The sequence below is a fragment of the Macrobrachium nipponense genome, chromosome 12 (genome assembly GCF_015104395.2).
Source record: "Macrobrachium nipponense isolate FS-2020 chromosome 12, ASM1510439v2, whole genome shotgun sequence".
NCBI classification, from domain to species: Eukaryota; Metazoa; Arthropoda; class Malacostraca; order Decapoda; family Palaemonidae; genus Macrobrachium; species Macrobrachium nipponense.
In genome coordinates, this window is record NC_087205.1 from 74,334,176 (window position 1) to 74,344,175 (window position 10,000).

Sequence of the window (10,000 nt, forward strand, 5' to 3'; positions counted from 1 at the left end):
GTTTCCTGAAGTGAAAACGAGAATCATGTAAGGAACAATAATTTATAGAGTGCATAGAGGAATAGAAAATGGTTGGCTGAAAAGAGGATGGGAATATTAAATGGATGAAAGTATCAAGAAATTTGGTGAAAGTGGTGGGGATGATTGAAAGAAAAAATTTAGGATAAGGGAGTAGAGAAATGGATAGGAAAAATAAATGAAGAGAGGGTGTTAACAGCAAGGATAGTTTATTACATTATAGTTAATGGAAAACTTAAGTTAATGAACGAGTTTGTCATAATCGGCCATTATAAGTTATTCTTAACTGAACTGGAAGAAATCTCCTATCCGTAAACAATAAAAGAAGTGAAATTTATGAGTTCAGAAATACTGCATGCGACGATAGTTTTGTTGGTAACCGGAAGAAAATCGAAACCGTTTGCAATGAAATGCAGAGAGATGAGCGGTGAATGGATAAATGCTGAAGGACTACAAAAGCCTTGCGAAAAAAGCTGGTAAATTATAGTACAACCTCACTATTTAGATAAAAAGGAATACAAAAGCTTGAAGGCTTATGGTCTGTATGTGAAAAAGAAGAGACAAGGCTCTAAAAGGGTTCAGGAACGAAGAATGAGTTCATGCGCCGCCAGTGCACAGACTGTACCTCCGAAGTTCCGAACTGAACTGAACTGTACATGTTTGTGCAGGTTTGAATGTGCATAAGGAAAGCAGCGCACTCTGTTCCTATTTTTAAATAATATTATTTCATATTTGCTCTCTCTCTCTCTCTCTCTCTCTCTCTCTCTCTCTCTCTCTCTCTCTCTTATATATATATATATATTGTGACGTTTATAGATCGTTCGTCTACCCCGCAATTAATTAATTAATTCGATTGGAAAACGGCAGCCATTTCTTTAGAATATCAGCTGATTTTTAGTAAACGCGGGAAACCACCCAAAACCGCCAGCTAGAGATAGGAAGTTCCCAGTTGGGGGAAAAAGAGAGTCTTTTTTTTTTTTTTTTAATTTTTTTTTTTAGCTGTAGGGACGTATCTCAAAAGGGAAGGGTGTAGGCAGATTGGTACTTCTTAGACCTATACCTTAAGCTCTCTTTCCTGTGACCTCTCTGCTGGCTGTATGCTTGTTTTCCAGGATTTGCCTTGATCGTGGGGGTTAAGCTGACCTCCAACCCCAAGCAACCCCAACTGAATTCTGTCTCAGTCGGCTGCGAGACGTGATCTCGGACAGAGGTCAAAAATTGCCAGCCTCCCAAAATTAGGCCTACCCACGACGTACTGGTGGACACGAACCCCAGACCTGAAACAGAGGTCAGGCCGCATTCTTCTTATCAAGGATACACTGAATATTGCATAAAGGTACGTCTTGAAAGTGTAAACTTCAACCCAGCACCTTTTACTACCATACGACTCTTGCTAAATTCATTTTCATTCTCATTTTTACCCTTCTACATCAAAAGCCCTTTGTCTCATCGGGCCACGTGCTCACCCTTTGTGACTTGTTAAAGACCAAGCGTTTCGTGCATACCTCAGTGAACCATTCGAGTTTACCTTCCCCAATGTTAGAGAATTAATCAGCCTTAATCAAAGCAAGAAGTCATTTTTTCCCTTTTTTTTAAAATCTTGTTTAATCTGGGATTCTTTTCCAGATTCCGTGAGTCACGTGCCGTCTATCTGCCCGGCAAGTGTGCATTACCCCAAGTGTATGAAAACCAGCTTATAACAGCTCAATGGAGCCATCATTTACCTTTTCTCCAGCCCAGCACGGGCCTTTTAGTAAATAAATAGCTTTAAGTAACGAGCTGAGTTTCTGGCGACCTTCCTCTAAAGAAACTAATAATAACTATCAGTTACGGTAAGCTAAAGCAATTCCCTCTTGAAATCCCTCAATCACTTCCGTTTACGTATCTAGCCTCTCTCAAGGCCCGCTATATACGTAAAATTGGCGAATCTTGCCTGGATTGAACCTAGCTTGCTTAAAAAAAAAGCTTGTAAATCGCGTTATCCGTTGTTAAAACGTAAACTGTAAATTATTTTACAAAGCGTAAATCAAGCACACTTGCAGGAAAGAAGACACACTGACTCACGGTAATGGTATTCCCATTCATTAATATGATTATTCTATAACCAATGTTAGCTTAAGTTACGTTTAAGTATTTTTATTGTAAAGTGGTTCAAAAGAGCGTAGGTAGAAATCCTTATTATTGTAACGGCGAACACGCCAGTGCTTTATTTTAGCGGCGAGCAAACAATTTGCCCCGCGAATTCTGTGTTACTTTGTGCTGTCCTCGTAGGAGCTTACACTAACACGTGTGCAGATAGATGCCAGAAAGGACCAGATCAAACTAGGAAGTGCTTTGCCAGGGTTTATTGCTGTATTAAGAAAGCCTAGCTAGTTAGGAGTGTTTTACTAATAGTTACGGCAAAAGAAGTGTACAATTCTTTTGTCTGGTGATATGTTAGGATATTCATTTTTTTAACTTAGTTTTCATTCCAAGTGGTTGGAACCGCTTAACCTCTCAGCTTGAATTCAGCTTAGAGCATTCTCGCGCCTGCGCGGTCTCAACCAGCCTTCGTTTTCGCTCACCAGCGGCAGCCATGTTTGTTCTCTTTCAGAATTATCTAACCATTTAAGCAAGTAACGTAAGTCTCGAAAGTTTTAACGTAAATAATATCGATCTCGGTACTAGTATCTATCGTTCTGCCAGAGAAATTAACGTAATTCGCCTTGGAAATAAGGAAAGTAGAATTTTGTGTTGTAAATTGCCTTCGCATTTACAGAGAATCAGCTGATTCGCCCGCGCTGGTCAGCTCTCCTCACGTGTTTTCACCTCGCATCTCTCCTCTCGCGCGGCTGAGCGAAGTTTCATTTCACTTCGCACTTAACGTAACCTCATTCACAATTGTTTTGCTAACATCGTTTTCAAAATCCTTACCGTAATTTTTTCACTTGTCCTTACGTAAAGTTAACGTAAATCTTAAAAGTAGAGTAAATTAAACAAGAATTGTTAACGTAAAAAACGCGTCTTTGTAAAATTCATATCGAAAACGCAAATCATTTCATAAGCGCAAGCCGCTACCATTAACGTAAACATCGTTCACCGCGAGCGCGGTTATCATTTTTCATAAAACGTTTATCAAAAGCAATTCTTTCGTTTCACGTTAACGTAAGTAAATCATTTAAACGCAAGTGCGTCATATTAAACGACATTAGTAGTTCAATTCAAATATAAGGGAGTTCATTCATATATCATTTTTTCACCCTCTCCGAGAGAGAGAGAGAGAGAGCGAGAAACCAGAACCCAGTATTCACGAAGCCAAGTACTACATCTTACCATTAATTATAGCATGCCGAATTAACCTTATTCTAGTCTTGTGTCTAATTTACACAGCGTGATACGTACGCGCATGTGCCATTGCAGTTTGCAAACATTTATTTATTTCATTTACCGAGTACATTCAGCGAGGCCTGAGCATTTCTAAAATTTCCATTACCTGTCGTTGCCCGAGTGGTCTTTTCATTTTCTTTTATCACAAAAGACTTGCGTATACCGCAAGCACAATTCGCACAGTGTGCCACGCCAATTCATTACTTCCAGACAGGGAAGTCGTTACCAGTTTAGGACTGGCCACCACCAGTGCACGTCAGGTCTTACCATTTTACAGTGCCACTAATTCTTGACACTGTCCATCGACTGGCTGCTGAAGTACTCCCACCTTTTACTTTCTCTCCTCCACTATTACCCATCTGCCATGAGCAGTGCCATTTCACTTCAGTATATTTAAGTATACTGCATGTAGTGTCCGGGACACACCAAGCACGATACCAGTGCTCCAGCCTCCATAAGTGCCATTGCACCTGTACAGGCCGTAACAGGTAGCCATTAAACCACCTGCGTGTCCGTCCTTACTTACGGAACGCCCAAGTAACTAGTGTGTCCATGTACAAGGGTCAGTGATCCTTCGGAACACTCAACAAAGGGAACGCCTCCCGAAGCGCCGCAATACCAGCCCTAAGTGCTGACAAACCTGCGTGTCCGTCCTTACGGAACGCCCAATTCCTTAATGTCCGTGTACGAGGATCAGTGATCCTTCGGACCGCAACCCAAGGAACGCCTCCTCATAAGTGCCGCGCACCTGTACAGACGTACAGGTAGCCCATTCCAACGTCTCCCAAGTTGGGAACGCCCGTAAGTGTGACGTACACAGCACACTTCATTCGATTTTTTCACCTCAGCAGAAGGTGCCATTCACAAAGTGCCACCGAGCACCCAGTCTTTTCACTTTTCATTACCACATTGCAGAACCCATTTCCAAGTGAGTGCCACTTTCCACAGTAGGCACTCCTATTCCATTCAGTAGCCTTTCCTGGCCATTATTTTCATTTTCTTCCGAGCCTCTACTGTAGCCTAAGGGAAATGTCTTCCCCTGCTTCCCGTGACTTCTTTGCCAGAGAGCTAGAGAAGCTCGGAGCCCACTCATAACTCTGGGCAGGGAGGCTGGTTACACTGGACCAGCACTTGACCAGTGGATAAAGACGCAGCAGGCTGCTGCGCGCCAGCAGGGAAAGGAAGAAAGAGAAGCAGAGAGGAAAGCCGCAGAAGCAGAGAGAAAAGAAAGGAGAAAGCAGAGAGGATAGCCAGAGAAGCAGAGAGAAAGGAAAGAGAAGAGAGAGAAAGCATGAGCTAGCTCTCCTAGATGACGCAATCTCTCTGCTCAGTTTCCAAGCCCCAGACCATGAGCTGGACTCCCGGTAAGAGGTGGTTGCGGAGGTTTCTGCACCACTTGTTGTGTGCGTGGGCATGCTGTGGATTCCGACCAGTGCCCAAGTCGGTCTCTACCTTGGGAGGAGAGCTTCCAGGGTGAACTTCTCCAAGGCTACCATGTAGCCCTGGCCTGATGAACAGTCTCCTATGGCCTATCAGTGGGTACAAGTCATGGCCGACACCGAAGCCCAGGTCTCCCAAGTATTTTCCAGAAAGGCATTGCCTAGGGGTGCCAAAATCCAGACGAACGAAGAAATTCAGTTTGAATGGATTGACGGTAACCTCTATTCTGTTCCTTCGGTCCTTCTGAATGTGGAAATGCCCTTCTGGACCAGGAGACCAGGGAAACCACATTGTGCCGCCTGGGCGTAGTTGACCAATTCATGATGTTTATCAGGTGATATTGGGGCCGAGATCTACTAAAGCCGTATCTCCCCTGGTACGCAGCCCCTCCACTACCAGATGCAACCGGACACCTGCAGCATGCCTGATAACCACACCTCAATTTTAGGTTCAGAGGCTAGTGCCTCCGATGTCCCCGACATCCTGTCTATTTGCGAACCTGGCCCTGACCCAGTGTCAGAGCCGAAGTTTTCTTCTGCACCATCTCAGCCTCTTACCACTTTCCCCGACCGCCTACCTCCTCCCCTTTTGGAAGAGGTAAGCCCACCAGTTGACCCGGCCCGGACTTGTTTCCGAGGGTGATCCAACAGAGGACGTTTCACCTGTGCCAGAGCACACTGCCAGCCTTGGTGACTCCACAGATTCGCAACCTGTGGGGCCATCTCGGTCTTATCATCCAGTGCCACGGAAGAGGTTCTGGAACACGTTCTGCCGAGACTGTGGCCGCAAGGGTCACATGTCTGCCAACTATGGAGGGTGCGCAAATTTTAATATTCCTGCCATCGCAATGGCCGTCACCAATCCTTCTTCTCTAGGACCCCAGCTAAGGGCCCTATAACCGTCGCACTCCTCCAAAGTCATATCATCAGCCAAGCATGTCAGAGCCTACGACGACTCTGGCGCTCAATCTCCCTGATACGGAAGACCGTGTCCCCCGAGGGGCTAACATTGATAGACGTCAATTAATCACCATCGAAGGTATCAACCATATTAAATTGATCCTTCCGACCGTCCAATTGAGGGTCACCAGACCTCACTTCTCCAGAGTTTGTACCCTTGCAGTTGCAAGCTACATTCCAGGAGGTTACGACCTCCTCCTAGGGCAAGACATGAAGTCTCCCTCGCATTCCAAAAAGCCTAGGGGTCCTAACCCCACAACAAATCACTCCAAAGCAAGGAGTCATCGAAATTCTACTTCCTCTAGGAAGTACGTCCACCAACAGTCTCCCCCGCTACCAGGAGGGAGATTGATCATTCACAGTTCCGTTGCAAAACCTGCAACGTAATAGGGCACTCCACGAATTGGCCTAGGTGCCCTAGCCGACTACCAGCAGCGGACACTGTCCATTTTCCACAAGGCTTAGCCTTCCAAAAGAGACAGGAGCCTCTGTCTCCCATTTCCAAGGGCACGCTGAGAGGTATTGCACCTCCAGTACCCGTCACAGGTCCAGTCGACCTCAACTCTCTGCCAGTGCCACTTGGCAGCACTGAGCAGTGCCAAGCTCCGTCCAGCCTGGACGTAGAGCCACCACCGAACTTGACCTCTGCGCCTGGCCCCGAGCTAGCGCCGGCGCCTAACTTATCAAGGATCCTCCTACAGGAGATCCTCCAACAGGCATGGAGCTTACCACAGCCCATGGCCAATCACTAGTTCCTTCTTCTTCTTCCTCCTTACCTCTGTCGCCTGAGGATGAACCTCCGGCAGACCTTACCTTTGTACCTCCTCTGGAAAACCAGGAACTGCCGCCCGACCAGGAGTCAGCCTGGAGTTTTCCCCTCACGACGGTTGTCGCAGCAGCCGGAGTGAGGGCCTCCCCTGCAGTAGGTTCCACCTCTACGACGGTTGCTACAGAGACCGAAGTAGGGTGTTCCCCTGAAATCTTTCAGGCTACCGCTGCCTCAGCTCCTGCCGGCGTTTTCTGGCCTTTCCCCAGAGTCGGTGCCTCCGTCTACTCCAAGGACTGGTATAGCCAGGTCCTGGAGGAATAAGAAGAAGAAGAAGAAGGGACGTCATTAACATACTAACAAAAGAGCCACATGCTCTCCTTGACACCTGTGCCCGAGGTACAGTGCATTCATTTGCAGAATGATCCTGGCACCTACCCAGAGAAGGTAGCCAGCCCGATCCCTGCCAGTAGCACTAACCCTCTAACCCCTAGCCATTGTAATACTAACCTATTTACTCATTGCATTTCCCTCCTGGTCAACTAACAACTCATCATCCCCACGCATCATTACCTCTCATTATGTATTTTAACAATTCCGTCGCTGAACTGCTGCTGTGCGTACCACACTCTGGAATGATTGCGTCTTCATTTAACTATAATGAGTAGGTTAGGCTAATGATTTAGTACCAGGGCATTAGGTTAGTAGCAAGTAGAATTTTCAAGTAACCTTATCTAGGGGTAGAGTAGACTGTCGTCACAAGACAACCCGTAGTTATTTATTAGGCTAGACTACATCACTACATTAAGTTAGTACACTTAGCATCTTTGCCTATAAGGTAGGTAGGCCATTGTAGTCAGCCGTATCGCTGCTCAAAAAACTTCAAGTTAGAGTAGGAGAACTGGGTAGTCGAGACGATCAATTTATTTAAGCCAAGACCTTCACGCCCGAAAGGGAGTGAATGCCTTCTTAACAGGGGGAGCTGTGACGTTTATAGATCGTTCGTCTACCCCGCAATTAATTAATTAATTCGATTTGGAAAACGGCAGCCATTTCTTTAGAATATCAGCTGATTTTTAGTAAACGCGGGAAACCCAAAACCCGCCAGCTAGAGATAGGAAGTTCCCCAGTTGGGGGAAAAGAGTCTTTTATCAGCTGTAGGGACGTATCTCAAAAGGGAAGGGTGTAGGCAGATTGGTACTTCTTAGACCTATACCTTAAGCTCTCTTTCCTGTGACCTCTCTGCTGGCTGTATGCTTGTTTTCCAGGATTTGCCTTGATCGTGGGGGGTTAAGCTGACCTCCAACCCCAAGCAACCCAACTGAAGTTCTGTCTCAGTCGGCTGCGAGACGTGATCTCGGACAGAGGTCAAATTGCCAGCCTCCCAAAATTAGGCCTACCCACGACGTACTGGTGGACACGAACCCCAGACCTGAACAGAGGTCAGGCCGCATTCTTCTACAAGGATACACTGAATATTGCATAAAGGTACGTCTGAAAGTGTAAACTTCAACCCAGCACCTTTTACTACCATACGACTTCTTGCTAAATTAATTTTCAATTCTCATTTTTACCCCTTCTACATCAAAAGCCCATTTGTCCTCATCGGGCCACGTGCTCCCCCCTTTGTGACTTGTTAAAGACCAAGCTTTCGTGCATACCTCAGTGAACCATTCGAGTTTACCTTCCCCAATGTTAGAGAATTAATCAGCCTTAATCAAAGCAAGAAGTCATTTTTCCTTTTATCTTGTTTAATCTGGAATTCTTTTCCAGATTCCATGAGTCAACGTGCCGTCTATCTGCCCGAAGTGTGCATTACCCCAAGTGTATGAAAACCAGCTATAACAGCTCAATGGAGCCATCATTTACCTTTTCTCCAGCCCAGCACGGGCCTTTTAGTAAATAAATAGCTTTAAGTAACGAGCTGAGTTTTTCTGGCGACCTTCCCTCTAAAGAAAACTAATAATAACTATCAGTTTACGGTAAGCTAAAGCAATTCCCTCTTGAAATCCCTCAATCACTTCCGTTTACGTATCTAGCCTCTCTCAAGGCCCGCTATATACGTAACAATATATATATATATATATATATATATATATATATATATATATAATATATATATATATATATATATATAGTATGTATGTATAACCGAATCCCGAAAATTTGGAACGTGATGACTATATAAAGGCAAAAGTTGCAAAGGAAAGTGAAACGAAGTAGTACTGCGAGGCCTTTCGACTCAATGTCCTTTACTTAGCAGTCTCTAAGTAAATGACATTCGAGTCAAAAAGCCTCTCAATACTCCTTCGTTTCACTTTCCTTCGCTATATATATTATTGTACCATGCATTACAATTTCCAACACAAAATTCGTATTATTTCTTCAAAAATTCATGTGGAAGATGATCAACTTTTGTAATCACAGTTTAAAGGTGAATAACATATTGCTAACTTCAACCATGGTTCTATTTGAAACAAGCGCTTTACTCGTTAAAGCAAAGACGTGTCCGTCAACAGAGGACTGCAATTTGAATAAATACTGCTTTGCATATTTATCATGAATCATCATGAAAAGGTGAACGTAGCAGATTGCCAGAATTTAAAAAAATGTTTAGGTTAATGTCGGCGCGTATACTCCTTGATTACTTCTTATGATGACAATCTTCATTTATCCTTGATTTGCTTTGAAATAGCATAATGAATTGATATCTAGAGACATAGGCATTTTGGAAAGAAATGTCGACTCCTGAACACTCACGACATCTTAAAAAAAGAAAGATATGGTCAAAATATAAGCCACTTTTTCGACATAAGATGATATTGAAGTGTTTTAGAAATTTCGCATAAGCAATAGAATAAAAATTAAATTCAAATGATAAATACTCAAATCAATACGTCCTCTTAAGCCACCTCGAAAACATTAGCAGGCAGCCAAACCCCTCTTGTCCTCCCAGACACTCGTAGCTTCAGCACCTAGTTCGAACCACGTTTCCTTATCTTATCTGGGACTCGTGTAAGGGAAGTAATTCGGGTAAGAGTTTGCATGATAAAGTGGGAACAGAGTTTTTCTTCCTCACCATCTCATGACAGGAACTCCAAGGCGACAATAAAAGGGAAATTGTAGATGTCGTTGTGGGATTCCACTCTGATAAGCTTGCTGAATGCATTCGGCCACTTGGAATGCCCTTATCTCGTTCGAGGGCTAAAATGGCGTACAGAATTATTATTGAATTACTGACATATCACTATGACAGTGAACGAAGTAATGGGACGATTAGTGTATGTGCTTTTACATGATTTTTTAAATTGGATCATAATTTTCACTTTGTACAAGAGGTCTCGGTCTTAAAACAACAAAGTCTACACAATTAATAATGATTAAGATGACTTTGTAAAAGATTAATTAAGTAAAAACAATATGTATGTATGTAGTATGTATGTATGTATGT